This window comes from Schistocerca serialis, chromosome 5, assembly GCF_023864345.2.
Source record: "Schistocerca serialis cubense isolate TAMUIC-IGC-003099 chromosome 5, iqSchSeri2.2, whole genome shotgun sequence".
NCBI classification, from domain to species: Eukaryota; Metazoa; Arthropoda; class Insecta; order Orthoptera; family Acrididae; genus Schistocerca; species Schistocerca serialis.
In genome coordinates this window covers 508090152-508117213 of record NC_064642.1, presented here as the reverse complement: position 1 = coordinate 508117213, position 27062 = coordinate 508090152, and the positions used below count along the sequence as shown (strand labels likewise).

The following is a 27062-nucleotide window of genomic DNA, read 5'->3' as shown; positions in this document are numbered from 1 at the left end:
GTTAATTATTAAAATGGATAGCATGTTTGGACTGCCTTACTCAGAACAATAATTCCTCTGAGAGCCTGGGCAAATGGAAGCCACCCATTTATTGTCTCAGAGGAATTATTGTTCTGAGTCTCCGCTACCTGGCATTCCAAAAAATTCCACCCATTTTTAATAGTTAATCACATAATTTGTAAGCACTATGGATTTGCTGACTTGGTACATGCTGTGTTTTATTTTCAGATGTATAAATTTTTGTCTATGACTGCCACTCTTGTTTCTGAGTGTGCTATCTGTGACATACAGGCATTTACTCCACAATATTGAGTCAAGTTGTTTTAATTCGGTCACCTACTCACCTTGAAGATATCTGAATAGTTATTATCCAAAATATTGAAAGAATGCTTGCCCAAAAGATGATGCACTCTACTACATCCTATTTGTTGTAACACACATTTTAAAAAATTATGGTACTGCTGTGTGCGTGCAGGGTCGGGGAGGGGGTGGGGGGGGTGAGTGTGTTTGTTTTCCATCTGTTTCAGACAATAGTTATTTACCTGCATTAATTGCATGCAGTTCAGTATCATAAGAAATCTTCTGTTCCTGCCTGTTGCCATTAACTGTTGCGTAAAATACATTATTTTTGGCAGCTTCTGGGACTAATTTATTTGAAGAATACAGTAGTTTGTTACAGCATGTGTGTAAAAATAGAAGCATTCTGTGTCTGTACTCTTATGTGTGCTCAGTAAACTTGCATTCATTGAGATGTTTTAGTTCTTTTGCTAACACAGCTCTCTGCTGGTGCTCAATTTTTAATTCTACATAGCATATTTTGAGAGTGACACAAAGTAGTTTTGGACTTTCCCAGCACCATCATTATTGCTCCAATAAGGCTTCACAAAAGCTGTCACTTTTGCAGCCTGGAACCCAAATACAGACAGCACATTACTTCTATGGTCACATTGTAAAGGTACTGAAACATCAGTGGATCAGATTCCAATCAAGCAACCAGCACTGATTTCGGGACGTGCTGGCCAGGATATATTGAAATGGTTAAAGGGATTCAACCATGTCACTAAATACAATAGTTGGGATGACATGATATGTGTTTTTGCCATGTCTGCTTTTATTTGGATGATACAGATGAGCAGTGATTTAAGAACAATGATGGGAAGTTCAAGAACGCGCAGAGAGAATTAGCAAGAGGCCCACATAGCTGAAGAACAATACCAGAGGGAAACAACACAATTACCCTGTTACTATTTGTGAACACAAGAGTAGGATCACACTTGCCGGTGATGATGTCAGGACTCTAGGTCATTGAGACGAACTCGCAGAATACCAACAATGCGATTGATGTGTGTTTCAGTTGCCATTAGATACTGTTAAATACTAGAACTAGGATTTTACACCGTGTATTATTTTCAGTGTAAAGTCCGGTGTCAATGGCTAATATACATAAGCATATGGCAGTCAGTCTGTTTGTAATAATTCCCAGTCTGCTGCCACTAACTCTTTTTCTAGACACAGCATTACAAAATTATATGTGGGGTGGCTCTCGATGTTGGTGATTTTGTAAAATTTCATGACCAGCCAACTGTCCTTGGAGCCTATTTATGCCGTCGGAAATTTTTTAATGTAAGCCCTTAGACACAACATTGCATCACACCCACCTGGCCAACACCACAATCTGGTTGTTCCACTCTACACATGACCTCGCTCAAAGCTGTCATGTTGTAACCTGCTGTTTGCCCAAATCTGATTGGCCCTTTCCAGTTCTACATTTGCACAGTATTTTACATCTCAAAACTGGTACTCAGCTCTTATATACACAAATAATTCAACAGGATATTCCTTATATTAACATTATATTAAGACAGCAAAATTTCAACGACATATTTTATTTTTGTACTATAAAAATTTAAATTTAAAGCTGCCTCTCCAAACTTCCTGCTACTGAGATGCCAGTGTTTCCCTTTTTTTAACTTTATGGCCTAATTATTTCATTACTCCATAAAGTAATGAAACTCCTGCTCTGCAGCACTGTCACCAAAATACCACACACAAATAAAAAAAATATTACAGTATGTAGTAAGAAAAAGAATAGTGTTCAATGATTATTACTCCTGAAGACATCAAACAACAGGACAATTCCATACACACCAGGCAGCTGCTGGTGTCTCCAACCAATCTGCAGGATGAAACCCATTACCAAACTAATGAGGGACCATTTGCAGAGATGAACCCCTGCAGATAAAAATCCATAAGGAAGAAGAGGTATTGGGGAGTCACATGGATGTCATCATCAATGGCATAACAAACTGAAGAAAATTGTGTTCCAAAATTCAAAGGCCATTGCATTGGGAGAAAACTTAAAGTGAAGTTTGCCATGTTACCAGATTGCAGCTGTAATTGTTTCCTGGATTAAACTTCTTGCAGTTTTCACAAGCAGTCATAGACTTTGGGAGACTGGAGCTCCAGATTGATGAAGCTATCCCAACAAGTTCATACAGAAACAATTGTTCTGAACTGTTGTCTACAATTGAATACTGACTTTCTCACTGCCATCAATTCAATGTGTTCTAGTCAACAGTTTAAATGCTTAGTTTAACTGTGAATTTCAAACAAAATGTAAAAAGATACTCAGCCTCACAAAACAAATCTATATTCCAGCAACAGTCATAACCATCACAAGTGAACAAGTAGAGCTCTGTGTTTATTCATTTATTTATTTATTTATTTATCTGCCTCCGTAGTGCAGCAGTCACATTACCGCCTACCACATAAGTGGGCCTGGGTTCGATTCCCGGCCGGTTACTGGGTGTTGTGTGTCCTTCATCATCATATTCATCATCATTGACATACAAGTCCCCGAAGCTGTGTCAACTAAAAAGACTTGCAATACGGCAACCAAACCCCAAAGGTGATTTCCAAGCCAATATATGCCATACAATCACTTCATTTATTTATTTACACATCAAGTTCCGTAGGACCAAATTGAAGAGCAAATCTCCAAGGTCATGGAACATGTCAGTACATGAAATTACAACATAAAAGTAATAACAGATAAAAATAAAATGTGTATGAACCCGAAAAAAAGTCAATCCATAAGTTTAAGTAAATGCACTCAACAATACAACAAGAATCAGCTTAATTTTTGAAGGAACTCCTCAAAAGAATAGAAGGATTGGCCCACGAGGAAAACTCTTCAGTTTCGATTTGAAAAAGCGCGTGGATTACTCCTAAGATTTTTGAATTCGAGTGGTAGCTTATTAAAATGGATGCAGCAGTATACTGCACACCTTTCTGCACAAAAGTTAAGGAAGTCTGATCCAAATGCATGGTTGATTTCTGCCAAATGGTCACACACTTCAGATACAGTTCGAATAGTAAAAATGGCAGCACTAAGTCTTTGAACAAGATCCTGAACATGGGCTGTCCATGACAGTTTACTATCTATCTGAACACCTAGAAATTTGACTGTTCAGTTACACTAATCATATGCCCATTCTGTGAATTTAAAATGTCGGGTTTTGTTGATTTGTGTGTTAGAAACTGTAAAAACTGATTCTTATTGTGATTTAGTGTTAGTTTATTTTATAAAAGCCATGAACTTATGTCATGAACTGCACTATTTGAAACCTAGCCAATGTTGCACACGACATCCCTTACTACCAACTTCTGGAGCAATATTTTGTGATCAACACAATTAAATGCCTTAGTTAAATCAAAAAATATGCCTAGTGTTCGAAACCGTTTGTTTAACCCATCCAGTACTTCACAGAGAAAAGAGAATGTAGCATTTTCAGTTGTTAAACAACTTCTAAAGCCAAACTGTATTCTCTCTTTTTATAAAGCAGTTCCACTACTGAGTACTTCAGTCGTTCAGGAAACTGACCATTCCTAAAGGAAAAATTACAAATATGGCTAAATACCAGGCTAAAATTTGCAGCACAGTACTTCAATATTCTGCTAGACACTCCATCATATCCATGAGAGTCCTTAGTCTTCAGTGATTTAATTATTGACTCAATCTCCCACTTGTCTGTATCACAGAGGAGTATTTAGACATCAATCTTGGAAAGACATTTGCCAAGAGAGTTAAATGATTCCCTGTAAAGACTAAATAATTATTTAATCCACCAGCGATGCTCAGAAAAATGATTGTCAAATACTGTACATATATCTGATATATTTTTACTACAAACTGACTTTATATCATTAACCTTGTGCTGCTGACCAGACACTTCCTTCACAACTGACCATATGGTTTTAATTTTATCCTGTAAATTAGCTATTCTATTTGCATACCACATACTCTTTGCCTTCCTTGTGACATTTTTAAACACTATTATAATACTGTTTGTAATGGCCTACTGTAGCTTGACTGTGACAACTTCTAACATTTTGATATAATTCCTGCTTTGTTCTACATGACATCCTTATCCCACTAGTCAGCCACTGAGCCTGCCTTTTACTGCTCTAGTACCCCGTTCAGAACATTCTAATGGAAAGAAACACTCAAAGAACATGAGGAACTAGAAACACCCTGCCACTCTTGTTCTTTGACAAGATTTAAAAAAACTCTCTGTTGCTGTTGGATTAACTTTACTACACAGTTTGTAATTAAATGTGACATCTGTTTGATTACAAAAGCCTTTTAGTGTTAAAATTTGTGTGTCATGGTATGAAAGGCCAATTACCCTTTTACTAACAGAATTCCCACATAGTAATGAAGAACGAACAAAAGTATTGTCTATGGCTGTGCTACTGTTCCCCTGCACCCTAGTTGGAAAAAATACAGTCTGCATCTGATCATATGAATTTAGGAGATCTACCAACATCCTTTTTCTTGCACAATTATATAAAAAATTTATATTGAAGTCACCACATATAACTAATTTCTGGTATTTCCTACAAAGTGAATCAAGAAGCCCCTCTAGCTTGAGCAAAAATGCTGTGAAGTCAGAGTTAGGGGACCTATAAACAGCAACAATTAGAAGTTTACTTTCATTAAATTCAACTGCCCCTGCACAACATTCAAATATCTGTTCAGTGCAGTGTCACGATACATCTATGGACTCAAATGGAATACTGTTTTTTACAAACATAGCCACTCCCCAACCCCACAAGGAGCTCCTTGAAAAACAGACAGCTAATCTGTGTACTGATAAAGGAAGCCTCTGAATTGTCAGATTATTTAAGTGGTGTTCCGATATACCAATAATTTCAGAGTCAACATCTATAAGCAGATCACTAACTTTATCTCTAAATTTTGTATTTTGATGAAATGTGCTAATTCCTTCTCTACTCGGAACATGACGTCCTCTGAAGGTGAGCTCTTAGTTAGAGGGACTTCCTCTAAGCAGGTATACCTATCAGCTGACTTCAATCTAAAAAAAGGTGCAGCTGTAACACCAACTACTACAGGAATTTTTCCATGAGTGATCCCACTACCACCGTCACCTATAAGCTTTACCAGCCTCTCCTTCCCATACCTATTGAGGTATGTGAAGAGGAGGCTGTCCATGAATATCAGCTGAATGCCATTGGTACAGAATTCCCCCTCAGAAGAATCTATTATCCAACCATCAATAGGTCCCAGCAGGAATAAGGAACAGTGTCGGTGAGTGGTCATCCTGCTTCAATTTTATTGCTCATGTACCAATCCAGAATGGAGATAACATAGATCAGGCGGTTCAATGTATAACTCCGTATGAACATTTGGGATCATCCCCCTGCCAATAATCGTAATATTGTGTGTGCCCCGCTGAACAGTAGATAAATCAGAAGGAAACAGAGACAGTACTGCAAGATGCCAGTGTGTCCTTAATCCTTTCCTGTAGTCCTCATGAGAAGAAAAATGGCAAATGGCATTCCATCATAAATTGCAACTGACTGAACATCGCTAAAACAAATGTGAACTCATTTCATGAATCGATGATGCTTTGAACTAACAAAATGGAGTAAAGTCTTTCTCTACTACAGATATAATGACTGACTACTGGCAGATCATAGTAAATGAGACTGATGAGGAAAAGATTGCTCTCATAACACACAAGTTCTAAGTTATGCTGTTTGGTTTTTGCATCACTTCAGCCAACCTTGAAACCATTTTGAGCAACCTCCTTTAGCATCTTAAATGGATGAATGTTGTAGGTACTAGGTCAACTGTTGTTTCTTGAATACATTTGTAGAGTGTCGAAGACACTTGTCAACAGTGCTGAAATGTGTCCGTGAGCCAAGTCTTCATCCAATTGCAAAAGTTTGCCTCTTCATCGTGCAGGAAATAAAATTTTTTGAATATGTAGATAACAGAAAGTGTCTGTTGTGGTCCAGAAAATATAAGAGCCGTAACAGATTTCTTGACTTCTGAATACATGTGTGATTTTGAGAGGTTTCCTCTGAATGTGGTCCTACTATAGACACTTCATGAAGAATTCAGTTGTCAGATGTGGCCACAACAAGAATTGTAGCAGGAAGACACGAATTTTTCTTGGATCAGGGAGCAAGAAAGATCTTCCTGTACCCTTTAAAGATGTACTGTCATCTCTACCAGTCCTGGCACTTTTTACAAGAATGCCTACTCTACTGGTCATGAGAGAGGTACATTTCTAGTGCAAATCAACGAAACAACTGGAAGAGTGGTTGCTTGTGCCTCCGTAGTTTTCTCCAAGTTCAGAAAGTACTTCTTTACAACTGGGAAAGAGTGCCTTGCGGTTGTTTGTGCAGTCATTAAGCTCCGACCCTTTTTGTGTAGCAGATCATTCACTGTTGTGACTGACTGTCATTCTTTATACTGGCTGACGACCCTGAAGGATCCATCAGCACAATTGGTGAGAAGGACTCTGAAGCCATGGGAATAGGGCATTATTGTTGTATACAAAAATGGATGCAAACACAAGGATACCAACTGCCAACTCTTTTTCACGAAAACCATTGGAGGATTATAACAGTGCTGGTGACGTTCCAGTCACTGCTCAACTAATAAACATTACAACAGAACAAATGGAAGATCCAGCAGTACTGAATACTGTAGAAGCCTTAGAGAAGGAAGAAGCTGCAAAAATTCACATTAATAGATGGAACATTTACTTGTGCCTTTGTCCCGCATTTACGCAGGGTCAGCATGGTTAAGGTCGGATTTGGCATGGTTAATTCAAGAGGAGGGCTGATGCCCTTCCTATCACCACCTCGTTGAAGACAACACAACACCCAGTCCCTGAGCGAGCGGAGAAAATCCCCAGCCGAGCTGGAAATTGAACCCGGGCCCCATGGCATGACAGCCTGTCGCACTGACCACTCAGCTATTGGGGACCATTAATAGATGGAACATTGTATTAAACTAATTATGATCCAGTGGGACAGAAATTGTTGCTTGTGATTTCAGCTCTTTTACAGACAGCCATACTGAAGTATTCTCATGAAATGCCAGCATCAGATCATATTGAATCTGTAAATACCCTTGATGGAATCAGAAGCATGTATCATTGGCCATTTTTCTAGTGATCTCTCAGGCATTACGTTTATCCTTTGTAGGGAATGCTAATGATGGAAACATGTGCCTTAGTCACTCTAGGACATATAGTACCAATTCCTCCAGCAGTTGTTCTAATGCAGTGGATTGGATTGGAATTAGTCTCTTGAGGAGATTTTTTCAAGTTTACACATGGCAATACTGCAAATGGAAAAAAATGTGCACTGACTATTTCACCCACTAAATTGTTAAAAGGCTGTATCAATTTTCAAAATTTCAGAAATTTCCGGGTTTCTTGTCAAAGATATAATTTTGAAGCATGAGACACCACATATAAAGAGCTCTGATTGTGGAAAAGTGTGTCAGTTGAGACTAGTATGAGAAGTAATTACACAATTGAGCATCATCCACAGGATGACTACTGTCTACCATTCAAGAAATGGAATATTTTAATAAGATATTGGCAGACATGCTCTCCATGTACATTGACGAGAAAGTGGGATCATGAAATTCGTGGACAACATTGCACTGCAGTTTTCTCACAGTTTTTCCTGATTCACAATTTAAAGGCTGCAGCAGCAACGGATGCTTTGTTTCCATTTCAGCTTGATGATGCCCAACATTACATCAACAGAACTGACAAAGCAAGACAGCTGGCATACATACAGACCTTGGATGCCCAGGATAAAGACTGTTAATGCAGTGACATCCAACACTGACATGGGAGCTACAACACAGGCAACCTAGTGTGGATTTTTATATATGTGTCTGTAGGGTCAGAGTATCAGAAAAACTGTTAAAGCACTGCTTCGGCTGATACCAAATCTTGCCTCACTTGTTAAGTTATCATCTACAGAGTAAAGGATGGTAATCCTACACCAAGGAGACAAAAACCACATAAGATTGCTTAGATCCATCACATTTCCAGTTTTTAAAAAATACATACATCCAAAATTGCTGTTTTTATATTAAGGTCTTTAAAATTTCTTGGCTGTTACATAGATAAGGAAAATGAGCCATCAGGGAGGCATAAAAATGATTCTACATATGACTGGATTATGGTGAAAAGGATGATCAGTTTCAGTTTTAGACTGATCGAGGTACATGGTAGAAAGAAAGGGGGGCAAACATATTTTGCTATGTCATAAAAAAGATCCAATAAATTCACATTCTGCTGAAACATCAATTCAGATAAGTTTATTTCTGTTTGATATGGTTGTATAGTTCACAGATGATAATTTCTTGCAGTTTTTGGATAAAGTACATGTTCCAGTCACATCAATGTGACCACCACATATGTTTGATGTCAATATGCAATAACCACCCATAGACGGCAGGTGGAAGTACTAGCAGTGGAGGATATATAAAGTGTGTCAAGAAGATGCGGAATACATGCAGTCATTTGTCATCCAGGCCAGAGGAGAGAGCGTTATGGTCTGGGGAATGTTTTGTGACATTCCTTGGGTGATCTTGTCATTCCGGAAGGCACAGTGGATCAACCCAAGTATCCACCTATCCTTGGGGACCTTGTCCACCCATACATGCAGTTTGTTTTTGGCACAATGACATATAGCAGAAGGATAGTGCTACCTGTCACACAGCTCGCAGTTTACATGTGTGACTTGAAGAGCAGCAGGATGAGTTTACCATACTTCCCTGGCCACCAAACTCCCCGGATTTGAACCCAATCGAGAATCTAAGGGACCATCTCAGTCGGGCTGTAGGCTTCGTGGATCCTCAAGTGAAAAACCTAGTACAGCTGGTCATGGCACTGGAGTCATCATGCCTTCATATCCATGTTGGTACCTTTCAGAACCTCGCTGACACTCTTCCTGCACATTTCACAGTGGTCTGCACTGCAAATGTTGGTTATTCAGGCTTTTGACAGATGGTCACATCAGTGTGACTAGACAGTGTATAATCCACTTATCTGATGTATAAGTGCTTTGAGGTCTGTACTACCAGTTAGTTAGTTAGCTAGTTAGTTAGGTTAATTATTTAGTTCATACCATGTGTCATAGATTATTTGCACAATTTTTATCAGAATGGTCATGGGTCAATTTACAGCATAGGTTCTCAGCCTTTTCCGACCCAATGCTCTCTTTTCGGAGAAAAACATTACCGTATTTACTCGAATCTAAGCCGCACTTTTTTTCCAGTTTTTGTAATCCAAAAAACCGCCTGCGGCTTAGAATCGAGTGCAAAGCAAGCAGAAGTTCTGAAAAATGTTGGTAGGTGCCACCACAACTAACTTCTGCCGTCGAATATATATAGCGCTACACAGGCATGCTTTGTAGGCACAAAGGTAAATGCTTGCGCCAAAACCAATGCGTCAGTAAATAAATTAAAAAAAAAAAAAAAAAAAGATGGAAGACGAGCTTTTTTTCTCCGCCCCGAGTTTCGACCACTGCATTTTCATACATTATCCAACGAAATAATACAAATTCCGAATTGTTCATCTTCGACTGTAGCGGAATTTCAATGTACTATGAAAATCCGACTGGCAAGACTGTTTGAGATGTTTGTCAATATGGCCAACTCTAAGTTCTGAATTTTTTCCTACCTGTGAGAAGAGATGGTTGCTAATAGGAACCTGATGAAATGTGAATCACATGCAGTATTCTCTTCACCATAAGAGTAATACGAATATAAACATTTTACCATGTATTCTTTCGTGTTTCCTGCTATCTCATTTAAATCCTGTCTGCCTAATAAACTACGAAACTAGAGACAACAGCAAACGCGGAAGAATATACGTATCGTGTCATGTTTATATATTATTCTTATGCCTAATAGTGATACAGTCAGAAATGAAGCACGGCAACTGACTAGATTTTTAAATCTAAGACGACTCTAATTTCTGTGTAGAATTTGACGTACTAAAGAAGCGGCCGCAAAGATTTTCAAACGGGGAAAAATTTTCGCCCAACTCTCATTCAGAACATGTTCTATCATACACAGTCTATTATTTGGTTCTTGTTGATCATTATCAAAGAAAGCAGCAGTGTAAGTAACAACAAATAGCAGTCTCTTGCCATTGTTTCGCTAATGAGACGATTCCTCTCTCTTGTTTTTAATTGTAAGCGGCGGTAGCACGCACAAAAGTAAGCCATGCCGAGAGCGGCGACAGGCCGTAAACACGCACTATCAGAATGCGACAAACAATGTATGACACAGCGCAGTACTGCATTTTCAGCTTAGAGTGACGTAAGCACCTATAACAAAGAAAACGGCACTTATCAGATCAAAGCAAAATAAGCAATCGATCCAAACCAGACGAAGCACGTGAAAAAGGAAGGGTACCCGTATAAATACGGACGGAGCACCTGACGCATAGCAATGGCTACGTGGTAAAGCTTAACTGCTAAGCTTACGACTCGAACCAAACTACTGTAGCTGTATTGTCATTCATTATACCTAAATTGTGTCTCATATTAGAATGGACCAACTTTGTTTCGATTTGGAGGTGCGGCCTAAAACTTTTCTCTCCCCTTGAATTTCGAGTCTCAGATTTCAGGTGCGGCTTACGGGAAATTTTTTTTCCCTTTATTTCGAGTCTCATTTTTCAGGTGCGGCTTGGATTCGAGTGCGGCTTAGATTCGAGTAAATACGGTAATCCAACAATGCTGTGATACAGAAGGTGGGAAAGATATGAAGATAAGTAGTGGAAGATTGAAGTGTGAACTGTCCGAGTTGTGCTCCAGCTGCTGAATTTCTAAGAGCACTGTTCTAAATAAGCAGGCATCTGTGTTCAAATTCCAGCTGGTTTACATTTTCCAAAATTACTTTTATTAAAAGGTATTAACAATATTGGTGTCATTCTCAGAGGTTGCGTAGCAAATATATATTTTAAAATTTTACAATATTTTTAATGAGAGATCTGAACTTGGTTTAATGACAATAATTTTACAATATTTGGTGTCACTTTTGTCATCAACAATCCCAAATTTCTGCACTCTAAGACTGACAGTCTGTTTTTGTTCTTGGTAACTATCTTGCTAACCATGCTAAATCGTCTTTCTAGTAAATATGAAGATGGGTAAGCGATGAAATACCTCTTTGCTGCAGCCCATAAAGCTGGATACAATATAGGAATTTATCTTTTTAGCCATAATTCTTGGCATGCATCGTTGAATTTTAATTTTAACTCTTCATGTTTTGGAAATTCTATCAGCTCTTCCTGCAAGGATAATTTTGATATATGTGGATAAAAGGTTCCAGTACCCAATCTGGAATAGTCATTTGAACATCATCCTCAAATCTGTTTGTAAAATCTTTAAATGGCTCCATGTGCTGACAAAATAGTAAATGGTCATCATTTGTTTTCACAGAAGAAAGATTTGGAAACTGATAAAATCGTTTTCAACTTCAATTGTATCTGTGCAAGGCAAGTTTTGACACAAAAGAAGAAACAGTTGCCTTTGTTTTGATTAAATTCAACTCATCTCCTTGTATCTGTAGATTCATTTCATTACATTTACTGTTCAGATCAGTCAAATATGGTATATGACCCCTAAATTTCAGTCAATTAACCCTAAACAAATGGTCTTTGTTTTCAAAAAACGTTAAAACTGTAGCAGAAGCTGTAAAACCTTTTAGTCAGGTACACTATGACAGCCAGTGAACCTCTGTGTGTAGGAGCAGACAGTTGAAATCTTGTTAACTGCAGCAATTATGAACTATAAAGAGCTATGAAGGTGATCGCTAAGGTTTTTTGCTACCAAATGTCAGTTATGGTTACTCTGTTTGATACCGCCCTTTTTAAATATGAAATTAGCCCATGGTATCATCCTTCCACTGCTGCAGCACCATCTATAGCAACTGACACAATATTTTTCAGAGGAATATCTTTTTCTTTAAGGTAGTGTTCAGCATACCAGATTTTACTTTAGAATCTATTCCTAATTTTGAGACAAATAATAGTTCTTGACAGATTTTTTCCTTATTTTATGGAATGATCATAAGCAAGATGTAAACAATCCACATCTTCATTTAATGCCATCCCAGACACATTAAGCAGGTTTTGATGCCTTGAATGTTGTTCCTTGAGGCTTTGAAAGTAAGACAATTTTTTTTTACTAGCATCTACTTTTGCCAGATGTTCTAACTTGGAAGGTCTCATTGCATCATTTGGGAATACTCTTTGGCAGATCAGATACACTGGTAATGCCTTATTTACAGGCATCTGAATAAAGCCATTCTTCAAGTATTTGACACTGTATTGTTTCCTTTTTTTCATTGGTTCTGACATAGGTCTGTAAAACAAAACTGCTTCAGCCACCACAATACAACTAATTATTATAATTATGAACCATGGACCTTGCCGTTGGTGGGGAGGCTTGCGTGCCTCGGCGTTACAGATAGCCGTACCGTAGGTGCAACCACAACGGAGGGGTATCTGTTGAGAGGCCAGACAAACGTGTGGCTCCTGGAGAGGGGCAGCAGCTTTTCCAGTAGTTGCAGGGTCAACAGTCTGGATGATTGACTGACTGGCCTTGTAACACTAACCAAAACGGCCTTGCTGTGCTGGTACTGCGAATGGCTGAAAGCAAGGGGAAACTACAGGCGTAATTTTTCCCAAGGGCATGCAGCTTTACTGTATGGTTAAATGCTGATGGCGTCCTCTTGGGTAAAAAATTCCGGAGGTAAAATAGTCCCCCATTTGGATCTCCGGGCGGGGACTACTCAAGAAGACGTCGTTATCAGGAGAAAGAAATCTGGCGTTATACAGATCGGAGCGTGGAATGTGAGATCCCTTAATCGGGCAAGTACGTTAGAAAATTTAAAAAGGGAAATGGATAGGTTAAAGTTAGATATAGTGGCTAATTAGTGAAGTTCGGTGGCAGAAGGAACAAGACTTCTGGTCATGTGAATACAGGGTTATAAATACAAAATCAAATAGGGGTAATGCAGGAGTAGGTTTAATAATGAATAGGAAAATAGGAATGCAGGTAAGCTACTACAAACAGCATAGTGAAGGCATTATTGTGACTAAGATAGACATGAAGCCCACGCCAACCACTGTAGTACAAGTTTATATCCCAACTAGCTCCGCAGATGACGAAGATATTGATGAAATGTATGATGAGATAAAAGAAATTATTCAGATAGTGAAGGGAGACGAAAATTTAATAGTCGTGGGTGACTGGAACTCGATAGTAGGAAAAGGAAGAGAAGGAAACGTAGTAGGTGAATATGGAATGGGAGTAAGGAATGAAAGAGGAAGCCGCCTGGTAGAATTTTGCACAGGGCATAACTTAATCATAGCTAACACTTGGTTCAGGAATCATAAAAGAAGGTTGTATACATGGAAGAAGCCTGGAGATACTGGAAGGTCTCAGATAGATTATATAATGGTAAGACAGAGATTTAAGAACTAGGTTTTAAATTGTAAGACATTTCCAGGGGCAGATGTGGACTCTGACCACAATCTACTGGTTATGAACTGTAGATTAAAATTGAAGAAAAAAGGTGGGAATTTGAGGAGATGGGACATGGATAAACTGAAAGAACCAGAGGTTGTAGAGAGCTTCAGGGAGAGCATTAGGGAACGATTGACAAGAATGGGGGAAAGAAATACAGTAGAAGAAGAATGGGTAGCTTTGAGAGATGAAATAGTGAAGGCAGCAGAGGATCAAGTAGGTAAAAAGATGAGGGCTAATAGAAATCCTTGGGTAACAGAAGAGATATTGAATTTAATTGATGAGAGGAGAAAATATAAAAATGCAGTAAATGAAGCAGGAAAAAAGGAATACATACGTCTCAAAAATGAGATCGACAGGAAGTGCAAAATGGCTAAGCAGGGATGGCTAGAAGACAAATGTAAGGATGTAGAGGCGCGTATCACTAGGGGAAAGATAGATACTGCCTACAGGAAAATTAAAGAGACCTTTGGAGAAAAGAGAATCACTTCCATGAATATCAAGAGCTCAGATGGAAACCCAGTTCTAAGCAAAGAAGGGAAAGCAGAAAGGTGGAGAGTATATAGAGGGTCTATACAAGGGCGATGTTTTTGAGGACAATATTATGGAAATGGAGGAGGATGTAGATTAAGATGAAATAGGAGATATGATACTGCGTGAAGAGTTTGACAGAGCACTGAAAGACCTAAGTCGAAACAAGGCCCCGGGAGTAGACAACATTCCATTAGAACTACTGAAAGTCTTGAGAGAGCCAGGCCTATCAAAACTTTACCATCTAGTGAGTAAGATGTATGAAACAGGCGAAATACCCTCAGACTTCAACAAGAATATAATAATTCCAATCCCAAAGAAGGCAGGTGTTGACAGATGTGAAAATCACCAAACTATCAGTTTAATAAGCCACAGATGCAAAATACTAACACAAATTCTTTACAGGCGAATGGAAAAACTGGTAGAGGCCGACCTCATGGAAGATTAGTTTGGATCTGTAGAAATGTTGGAACACGTGAGGCAATACTGACCCTACGACTTATCGTAGAAGAAAGATTAAGGAAAGGCAAACCTACGTTTCTAGCAATTGTAGACTTAGAGAAAGCTTTTGACAATGTTGACTGGAATACTCTCTTTCAAATTCTGAAGGTGTCAAGGGTAAAATACAGGGAGCAAAAGCCTATTTACAATTTGTACAGAAACCAGATGGCAGTTATAAGAGTCGAGGGGCATGAAAGGGAAGCAGTGGTTGGGAATGGACTGTGACATGGTTGTAGCCTATCCCCAATGTTATTCAATCTGTATATTGAGCAAGCAGTAAAGGAAACAAAAGAAAAATTTGGAGTAGGAATTAAAATCCATGGAGAAGAAATAAAAACTTTGAGGTTCGCCAGTGACATTGTAATTGTGTCAGAGACAGCAAAGGGCCTGGAAGAGCAGCTGAACGGAATGGACAGTGTCTTGAAAGGAGGATTAAAATGAACATCAACAAAAGCAAAACTGGGATAATGGAATGTAGTCGAATTAAGTCGGGTGGTGCTGAGGGAATTAGATTAGGAAATGAGAAACTTAAAGTAGTAAAGAAGTTTTGCTATTTGGGGAGCAAAGTAACTGATGATGGTCGAAGTAGAGAGGATAAAAAATGTATACTGGCAAAGGCAAGGAAAGCGTTTCTGAAGAAGATAAGTTTGTTAACATCGAGTATAGATTTAAGTGTCAGGAAGTTGTTTCTGAAAGTATTTGTATTGAGTGTAGCCATGTATGGAAGTGAAACATGGACGATAAATAGTTTGGACAAGATGAGAATAGAAGCTTTCAAAATGTGGTGCTACAGAAGAATGCTGACGATTAGATGGGTAGATCACATAACTAATAAGGAAGTATTGAATAGAATTGGAGAGAAGAGAAATTTGTGGCACAACTTGACTAGAAGAAGGGATTGGTTGGTAGGGCATATTCTGAGGCATCAAGATATCACCAATTTAGTATTGGAGGGCAGTGAGGAGGGTAAAAATCATAGAGGGAGACCAAGAGATGAATACACTAAACAGATACAGACGGATGTAAGTTGCAGTAAGTACTGGGCGATCAAGAAGCTTGCACAGGATAGAGTAGCATGGAGAGCTGCATCAAACCAGTCTCTGGACTAAAGACCATAACAAGAACAACATGTAAATATAAATAAAATTTTGATTTGTGTTGTTATTACAGTTTTCAAACACAGACATAATATAAAAAATCTTGGCACTTTGAGAACAATATTTCCCGTATGTGCTTTTTTTGGACGATACAATTATATATTCAGTGCATATACAAGATTTATCACAATAAGGCAGATTGGTGGAGTACAAAATACTAGTCAGCAATAATCAACTTTTTTTTTTTTATTTTTTTTTTTTTTTTTTTTTTTTTTTTTTTTTTCCAAACCTATTATATGGTTATGGAGGTAATACTTCAACTTTTGGCACAACACTTCCCAAAGTCCCATCCAAATATCATATACTTCAAAATGTGTGTTTTTGAGAATAGGTGCTGGTTATCACAAATAGGAATTCAGAAACTTAGTTACTAGAATACAAGAAAGCAGTGCCAGTGTAGAAAACTGTACAAAATCTTGAGCAATAATTTGCTGTGGTTTCCTTAGGACCGTTAGGTATTTAAAGGCCTTGCTGACAAAGCAACAACTGGGCTGTAAAGGAGCCAAAAGAAAAGTAACTGAATTCGTATCAAATGAAATTTTGTATAATAATAATAACTATTATTATTATTATTAAATTGCGATCTTGCCAAAACCACTGCAGACTCATATAATGTAAGCTTTGTTTATTTGGCTGCAAAAATCATAGATTATCACACATAATGTTGTGAACATAGCTTTTGCAAGTATTGCACGGGATGGAGGGTGGGAAGTGGCAGTTAGTGTCCCCTAAACTTGCTTTGGACACCCCCAGCCCCAACCCTCACCCCACACACGCGCACACACACACGCACGCGCGCGCGCACACACACACACACACACACACACACACACACACACACACACACACACACACAGACCTCATTTCCACCCACTGATGGTGGACCCCATTGAGAGTGATTTACGGAACACCTACACATGATTTGTTTGCATGTACATCAGCATGCCCATTTACAGGTTGCAGAATATCACAGTAGCTTAAATTTAACAACAGAAGGTGTACATATTTGACTTTACCAGTTTTGATATTACAGAGGGAATAGAATTAAACTAAAAAACAAAAGTAAGGTTTTTACTTTATTCTGCACAAGGTACTAGATTTTAATTGGATTAAAATCAATGTACTAATTAATGTGGATTAAAATCAATCAGTTGAATAGAGGTAGTTGTCAGGAGGAAATAAAATGCAGTTCAGAGTTAAAATTTACATTGTTACTTGTCAGAGTATATTATTGTACTAAATGTCAAAGATTTTTGTAGCTGCTTATTGCAATGTTTCTGTATTAGAAGAAACTTTAGTGTATGCATACAACTGTTTTTATTACTGTATGTAAACACCACTCACAATACTATCTTCCTAAGTGACATATTACCCAAACCACATTGACATAAAATACCATTTAGTATAAATGTTCAGTAATGCAAATATCAAAAGTTTCTGAACTTAGGACTTCAAAAACCTCAAAAATATATTTTTTTCTGTTTCAGATATTCATAAACATGTACTTTAAAATATTTGAAACAGTCTACCCTTTTCACAGACTCCTGTTCATTGGATCATATTCATTGGCTACTATCCATGTGCTACGTTTACCATTAGTGTCACTCGATTTATGCTATAGAATGGAAATTTCTGTCTTTTTATACATATTGTTGACTATTTGCCTGTAAGTGTCTTGTCTTTTACATGATTAATGTCAACACTTACATCCTCTGTGAAAGTTACTATCTCTGCTTGATGTATGTCATGTGGAAGTTCATTCACATAGACTGGTGTACAAAAACATGATGATCACTGTCCACCATGAGTCTGAATGCTGTCTGGTGGCACTGCAGGCTTGTGATGCAGTAGAAAAGCAGAGCAGTGATGAATGAAGAATCAGTCTGGTGATGATACGGGCTGCAAATGGAGAAAGCCACTGACACAAGCAACTTGGATGCTGCTGTTGTCAGTATCTAAGGAAAGTTGTTGAAGAACAGTGAAACCTTGAGCAGATGACAGGGTATTGTATTTACATACCTCATCACAGAGTGTGGAGGTCTCTGTAAAGCAGGAAAGTGATATGTGGCAGGTCTGATGACAGAATAAAATGCTGCTGCAGACACATATGTTTCAGAGTGCACCACTCAGCACACATTGTTCAACATTGAGCTCCATAGCAAATGGCCCCAACATGTTCCCTTGTTGACTCAGTGGCATCACAGTTCTGATTGCAGTGAGCATGGTAACATAGAAATTGAACTGTGGACCAAAGGAAACATGTCACCCCATCTGATTACCCACCTTTCTTGTCACACCAGTCGACTGTTGTGTCTGGATATGGCACTATCCAGCTAAACAGCTGCCTGTTGCACCACAAATACAATGCAGGCCAGTGGGGCAATATTATACTATGCAGGACATTCAGCTGGGTTTCCATGGCACCTGTAATAACAATTGAAGTCACCGTGAGAGCTACAGAAACCATGAATGTTACTGCGGACTATTTGTTTCACTTCATGCAAGATTTCATCCACATTGACACTGGCATCTACCAGCAGTATAACTGTCCATGTCAAAAGGCCAGAATTGTGCCACACTGCTTTGAGCAGCATGGTGGAGAACTCACATTGATGGATGTCTTGACTACCATATTTTTTTTTGTAAATTATTCAGATTCATGGTGTAGTTCAAAGGGAATTTACTTTAGTCTAATAATTTGCTACAATGATATCTGCAACTACATTTATGTGTAATTCATTTAACATTTATGTGTAATTCATTTAAGCATTTTTCTGTAAATCATGGTCTGGTGCTTTGTGGACATGGTGTTGGTGGTCAATAGTGTCCCAGATGTGTTCCACTGGGGTGAGATCAGAGGAGTGTGGTGGTCAAGACATCAATCAATGTGAGTTCTCCGCCATGCACCTCAAAGTAATGTGGCACAAATCTGGCCTTTTGACATGGACAGTTACACTGCTGGTAGATGCCAGTGTCAATGTGGATATTTAAACTAAGTTTGTACTTGTCACCTTCTTCTTGAAATTTCATGGTGTCAAACTCTGCTTCAGCCTGATCTTTGTATGATGAAATAAACTTATTTGGCATCTGCGTTTCAATTTTTTCAAATATGATTTTGTAATATTGTGAGTGTAAGGATTTTGTTGAGTAAAATTTGGAACTTTTCCCGTAAGTGTTAGAGGTGCAAAGTGTTCTGTAGCCTCATCATTTATAAATGAGTATGCATGTCTCTAATCAATTTTATTACAAAGGTAATTATGTTTAAATATCACGGAAAGTTGTCATTTCTATGTGCTTGATACTCTGTATTAGTTCAAATATTTGTTGTTATAATGTGTTGTTATTCATGTGGGTACTCCTTAGGTGACAAACAGCAGGTGCTGCATGGAGCTACCAAGACCACATGGACAGCCTAGCAGGACCTCAGAGTAGTAAACTACAAGAATCACCAAAGAACACTTAAGACAGTAATGTTTAACATCATTTTAATAACGTTGTAAACACTGAATTAGTGCATGCTTAGTATCTGCTCGATATAAAACACTGTATGCAAATGTGTAAGAAATGTTAATAGTTATATGAAATTGCTGAAAATCTTTCTGAAAAAGTAATAGTAGAAGAATAATTATTTATCAGTATTTCATAAAGAAACACGTATGAAGAATTTTTACAGTTTTGTCACCTGGAAATCTTTCATGTGGTGACTTTGTGTTGAAAAATGAATCTGAAGTTAAGAAGTTCATTTTGAAAATTAATCCAGGTGGGGGCATGTGTAGTGAAACAAGCACTGGGGCACAACTGTCATGTTGTCGAGCATTCTCTGCAACAGAATACTGTGTGTTGCCAATACACACCCTCTGTGTATGCCCATTCATCCTAACTGATAACTTGATAGTAGTCACACCAATGTAGAAGGCCAAACATTGTTAATAACAGTGTGCGTCATTTCACAGCTGGCTCTCTCTTTGATAGAATATGTTTTTCTAGTTAAAGCACTCGTATAGGTGATGGTAGGACGGTCCATAGTGCAAGTCTTACAGTGGGGCCAGTCACAGGTGTAGGAGCCATGGGGTAGGGAAATGAGTGAAGAAGCAGCTTAGAGTCTGACCAGGATATTGCTGAGTTGGGGGGGGGGGGGGGGGGGGGGTTGGAAAGCTATTCTAGGTGTTGTGAGCAAAATGTCAGACAGAATGGACCTTATTTCAGATATTTTAGTAAGTAAATAACCTTGTTGAAGGGGCTGATTTTAAATATATTCGAGACCAGGAAAGTATTGAGTGACAAGAGGTATACTTTGAGAGATTTCTTCCAAATAAATTAACAAATGCAGAAACAACAACAAAAAAAGCATGCCAAATTTAAATGAATGCAAAATCCCCAAAATTAGCAATCTTTTACAGAAAATTGAAATTTAGCCTAGACTTCAATGTGAGATGTTTTAATGCAAGAGACAGTCAGTGCCTTCTCTGTGTTACAGCAATGGAAATACTATCAATGACATTGGAGTAATCTACTAAATTACAAGCGCATATCATTATCATTGATATGCAGCAGGATTTTTATGAATTACCTTGAAGAGTACGGTCTATTGACATAAAGTCAACACAGATTTGGAAAACATTGTTCTCATAAACTACAACTAGCTGTTTACTCACACGAAGTGTTGAGTGCTATTAACAAGGGATTTGAAATTGATTCCTTATTTCTACACTCCTGGAAATTGAAATAAGAACACCGTGAATTCATTGTCCCAGGAAGGGGAAACTTTATTGACACATTCCTGGGGTCAGATACATCACATGATCACACTGACAGAACCACAGGCACATAGACACAGGCAACAGAGCATGCACAATGTCGGCACTAGTACAGTGTATATCCACCTTTCGCAGCAATGCAGGCTGCTATTCTCCCATGGAGACGATCGTAGAGATGCTGGATGTAGTCCTGTGGAACGGCTTGCCATGCCATTTCCACCTGGCGCCTCAGTTGGACCAGCGTTCGTGCTGGACGTGCAGACCGCGTGAGACGACGCTTCATCCAGTCCCAACCATGCTCAATGGGGGACAGATCCGGAGATCTTGCTGGCCAGGGTAGTTGACTTACACCTTCTAGAGCACGTTGGGTGGCACGGGATACATGCGGACGTGCATTGTCCTGTTGGAACAGCAAGTTCCCTTGCCGGTCTAGGAATGGTAGAACGATGGGTTCGATGACGGTTTGGATGTCCCGTGCACTATTCAGTGTCCCCTCGACGATCACCAGTGGTGTACGGCCAGTGTAGGAGATCGCTCCCCACACCATGATGCCGGGTGTTGGCCCTGTGTGCCTCGGTCGTATGCAGTCCTGATTGTGGCGCTCACCTGCACGGCGCCAAACACGCATATGACCATCATTGGCACCAAGGCAGAAGCGACTCTCATCGCTGAAGACAACACGTCTCCATTCATGCCTCCATTCACGCCTGTCGCGACACCACTGGAGGCGGGCTGCACGATGTTGGGGCGTGAGCGGAAGACGGCCTAACGGTATGCGGGACCGTAGCCCAGCTTCATGGAGACGGTTGCGAATGGTCCTCGCCGATACCCCAGGAGCAACAGTGTCCCTAATTTGCTGGGAAGTGGCGGTGCGGTCCCCTACGGCACTGTGTAGGATCCTACGGTCTTGGCGTGCATCCGTGCGTCGCTGCGGTCCGGTCCCAGGTCGACGGGCACGTGCACCTTCCGCCGACCATTGGCGACAATATCGATGTACTGTGGAGACCTCACGCCCCACGTGTTGAGCAATTCGGCGGTACGTCCACCCGGCCTCCCGCATGCCCACTATATGCCCTCGCTCAAAGTCCGTCAACTGCACATACGGTTCACGTCCACGCTGTCGCGGCATGCTACCAGTGTTAAAGACTGCGATGGAGCTCCGTATGCCACGGCAAACTGGCTGACACTGACGGCGGCGGTGCACAAGTGCTGTGCAGCTAGCGCCATTCGACGGCCAACACCGCGGTTCCTGGTGTGTCCGCTGTGCCGTGCGTGTGATCATTGCTTGTACAGCCCTCTCGCAGTGTCCGGAGCAAGTATGGTGGGTCTGACACACCGGTGTCAATGTGTTCTTTTTTCCATTTCCAGGAGTGTATATTTCCAGAAGGCTTTTGACACAAAACCTCACATGTGGCTTGTAATCAAATTGCATGCTTATGGAATATCATCTCAGTTACCCAACAGATGTTATGCAACAGATTTGTGATTTCGTGTCAGTGAGGTCACAGTTTGTAATAACTGATGGAAAGTCATTGAGTAAAATAGAAGTGATTTCTGGTGTTCCACAAGGTGGTGGGTGTAGGCTGTCTGCTATTCCTTTCTATATAAACAATTTAGGAGACAACCTAAGCAACTGTCTTAGGTTGTTTTTGCAGATGATGTGGTCATTTACTGCGTAGTAAAGTCATAGTAAAGTCATCAGAAGATCAAAACAAATTGCGAAACAATTTAGAAAAGCTATGTGTGTGAAAATTGGCAGTTGACCCTAATAATGAAAACAGTGAGGTCATCCACATGAGTACTAAAAGGAATCCATTACACTTCACTTACACAATAAATCAATCAAATCTAAAGGCCATAAATTCAACTAAATACCTAGGAATTATAATTAAGAACAGCTTAAGTTGGAAAGAACACACAGGATATATTCTGGGTAAGCTGAACCAAAGACTGTACTTTATTGGCAGGACGCTTAGAAAATGTAACAGATCTACTAAAGAGACTGTGTACACTATGCTTGCCTGTCCTTTATTGGAGTAATGCTGCACTGGGGGATCCGTACCAGATAAGATTAACAAAGTACATTGAGAAAGTTCAGAACAGTGCAGCACATTTTGTATTATCGAGAAATAGGGGAGAGAGTGACATGAGCATGATAACGGATTTGAGGTGGAAATCGTTTAAACAAAGGCATTTTTGCTGCAGCAGAATCTCTTCAGAATGCGAAAATATTTTGCTGATACCATCCTACATATGGAGAAACGATCATCATAATAAAATAAAGGACATCAGAGCTCACATGGAGAAGTACAGATGTTCATTTTTTCTGCACACTGTTTGAGAGTGTTATTGTGGAGCTGGTTTGATGAACCTTCTGCCTTCTAAATTGTTTTGTGGGGTAGTATGTATATGCTTTTGAACTAGGGCTGGTGGGGTAGGAAAGGCTGAGGTGAGGATGCTGGTGTATTCCTGCAAAGAGGCTGCATCTGAACAAATACGTTTGCCTGGAACGCTAAGTCTGTACGGGAGGGAATGTTTGACATGGAATCTGTGGCAATTGTCAGAATATAAGTACTGTTGCTTGTGTTAGTAGGTTTGATGGGAACAGAAATTTGTAGCTGACCCTTGGTGAGGATGAGGTCAACATCAAGGAAAGTGGCATGGGATTCGGAATCGGGCCATGTGAAATTTAATTGGAAGAATGTATTTAGAGACTTTCACATGGTCCTATTACAAATCCCACGCCAATTTCCTTGATGTTGACCTCATCCCCTACCTAGTGTCAACTACACACTTCTTGTTTTCTTTAGCCTTTGAGCAGTGTACTCCTGCAATGCTGTATACTGAATGAGGGGGTAATTGAGGAGAGTATGCCAGTAATTGCATTGCTGTTAGTACTCTTTGTTGTCTATGCTAGGAAGAACCTTTCCTTTCCTTGCTACGGACATGTACCAGTTTAGTGGTAATAATTATCCATTATCCTCTGTGCGGGGAAGTAGTTTTTTTTTTAATCCTTGCAGGGAAGTGCCAATTCTCTGGTTGGAATTTCATTCATATATGAAGGCCCATGAGGAAATGGTAATGCTGTATTGACAGTGCTGGAAGAAAGAGAGTATTCTCTGAGCATCTTCCACAATAAAACTCATGCTCTAATTTAGCGATTGTGCCAATCCACTGACAAGTTTCTAGATTAAGATGGTTATGTTAATCTAATGAAGTGTTTTCAGATTAAGATTTCTGGAATATAATTTAGTTTATTTTATATGGGGATTTTGTAGATTCAACATATGAATTGACAATATCTGCTAAGAATGTGTACTGTGTGCAATTTTTTTTTTTTTTTTTTTTTTTTTTTTTTTTTTTTTTTTTTTTTTTTTTTTTTTTTTTTTTTTTCCCCCGGTGGTAATATTAATCAATGTGCTTTTTGTAGAAAGGAAATTCATTCTGTTTTGAATTTTCAAAATGATGAGTGGTTCACTTAGTGTAATGTTTTTAGTGTAGCTAACTTTATTATAGACAATCAGTCTTATTCTTATTTTGCCCTAGTTAGGGAATGCAATAATGGATTATATCAGTGGCTACTTTGGATTGATGTCCAAGTAACTTCTGGTCAAGTTATTTATGGTTTTTTTATGCTAAACATGGATTAAATATTTCATGTAAATTTGTAAAAGAAATGGATTATGTAAATACAGTATGGTATGGTGATTGAAAAGCCAGTAGAACATACTGTTATAATGAATGAAAGACCTGTAACATAGTCTGTGTCACAGGTCCTTTAAAATAGACTCTAGTTACTTATACAATGCTTAAAGATGCAATTTGTGGTGAAAAGATAATGACAGATGAACAAATAGAAATGTTATGACTTTAACTGGACTGATTGCCGGCCGCGGTGGCCATGCGGTTCTGGCGCTGCAGTCCGGGACCGCTACGGTCGCAGGTTCGAATCCTGCCTCGGGCCTGGATGTGTGTGATGTTCTTAGGTTAGTTAGATTTAAGTAGTTCTAAGTTCTAGGGGATTTATGACCTAAGATGTTGAATCCCATAGTGCTCAGAGCCATTTGAACCATTTTTGAACTGGACTGATTAGATTTAAGTCCACATATACTATGATCTTGAAAGAAAAGAAGGATGATAATAATAGTAATAATGATGATAACAAAGAAAGATAATTATATAAAAAGTACACATACTTGATGTGTGCATAACTAAATAGGTTCCAAAAACAGAGCAAAAATGCTGAAGTTGGTTTGGTTTAGATACATTGATGACATCTTTGCCATATGGACTCATGATGAGGCTGACCTGTTAAAATTCCTGGAATCTCTAAATACCTTCTCCCAATTAAATTTCACATGGTCCTGTTCTGAATCCCATGGCATTTTCCTTGATGGTGAGCTCATCCTCACTGAAGGCCAGCTACACACTTCCATCCACATTAAACCTACCAACCAACAACAGTACTTACATTTTGACAGTTGCCATCCTACCCATGTCAAACGTCCCCCCCCCCCCCCCCCCCACAACCCTAGCATCCAAGGCAAATGTATTCATTCGGGTGCAACTTTACAGTAATACACCACCACTCTCACTTCCCATCCTTGTACCACTGATCCCTCCAGAAAACAATTTCGGAGCACACCACTTGTCACCTAGCTTTATCCTGGCCTTGAATGTATCAGTCAGCTACTTTCACAGGGCCACGACTTCCTACAGTTATGCCCTGAAATGAGATCCATTCTGTCTGAGATTTGGCCACCACACCTAGAACAGCTTTTCATCACTTTCCCAATCTCCGCAGTATCCTCGTTAGACCCTATGTTCCTTCTGCATCCATCTCCCCACCATATGGCTCCGACCCCTGTGACCATCCCTGCTGCAAGGCTTGCCCTATGCCCCCTCCTGCCACCACCTATTCAAGCCCTGCAATCACCAAAAAATTATCATCAAAGGGAGAGCCATCTGTGAAATGACATTTGTCATATACCAGCTGTTATGTAAACACTGTTTGGCCTTTTACATTGGCATGACTGGCACCCAGTTATCAGTCAGATGAATGGGCATAGTCAGAGGGTGTATAAGGCAACACACAATATCCTGTCACAGAGCATGCTGTACAGTGTGACAGTCGTGATCTTGGTGTGCTTGTTTCACCACATGCACCATCTGTGTTCTTCCCTCAGACACCAGTTTTTCAGAACTCTACAGGTGAGCACTACCACTACATGTCCCTGGTTCTCGCCACCCACCTGGCCTTAATTTATGTTGATTCCTTTTGTCTCAGCATTTCGTCACTGTAACTGTTCCTTTCTTCCATCCATTTTAGTTTTCTACATCTTTCATTTTCTGACTTGTCTATTTTTCACCATCCCCCCTCACACTTCTGTTACAATACACTAAGTTTTCCACTCTTATTAACTCATGCCCAATGTTTTCATATTAATGTCTGTCTTACATATTACCCTGTCTTCCACCTTTAAGCTCTCAGGTGTTCAAATCTCGTCCACTGCAGTCCCCAACAGTCAGTCTTTTCTTCTCATCCCGTCCGGTAAGCCTCCCCTGATCCAGGGTTCTGGGTGACTTTTCTGAACTGTACCCCTTTCCCTAAACCTCCCCAGTCCTTTTCCTTCAGCACTCTTTCTTCCCCTTCAACTCTTCTGCCAGAAGAAGGAGCCACTAGCCCCAAAAACTTATAAAAGTTAAATCCTTTTGTGCATGTGTTAGATTTTTTACCTATCCATTTGCATTATTGTAATGTTTCACATTTGAATTAGATTACTTTGAAAAATTTATCATTTATAAGAGGCCGCATGTGTTAGGGTACAGAATTTTGCCGAATTAAATTCAGGATATTTCCCGTAAGTGTATGGAATGTTCTGTACCCTCGTCTCTGTTCAAGGTTATTATAAGTGATTGAAGCGATTCATAAACTAACTGCAGCTACCTCAATTGACATATTGTCACAAAACTCAACAGTCATATAGACAAACTCAAAAAGTTTTGTATTGTTGCAGCTGCACTTCAGGCTTCTGCCGTGAGAGTGCAGCAGTGAGCGGGTGGGCAAGATGGCGACAGGTACCAAGAAAGCTTATGTTGTGCTTGAAATGCATTCGCATCACTCTGCCATAACTGTCCAACATTTCAGAACATAGTTCAACAAAGATCCATAAACTGGCAGCTCCATTTGGCAATAGTATGTGCAGTTTAAAGCCTTAAGATGCCTCTGTAT

At 39.4% G+C, this 27062-nt stretch overlaps 1 protein-coding gene across 1 annotated transcript in view; it reads left to right on the top strand.

Moving 5' to 3' along the window:
• LOC126481465 (DNA polymerase eta) overlaps window positions 1–27062 on the top strand; it is a 194741-nt gene that overhangs the window by 146770 nt on the left and 20909 nt on the right. The gene's annotated exons all lie outside the window — the stretch shown is intronic.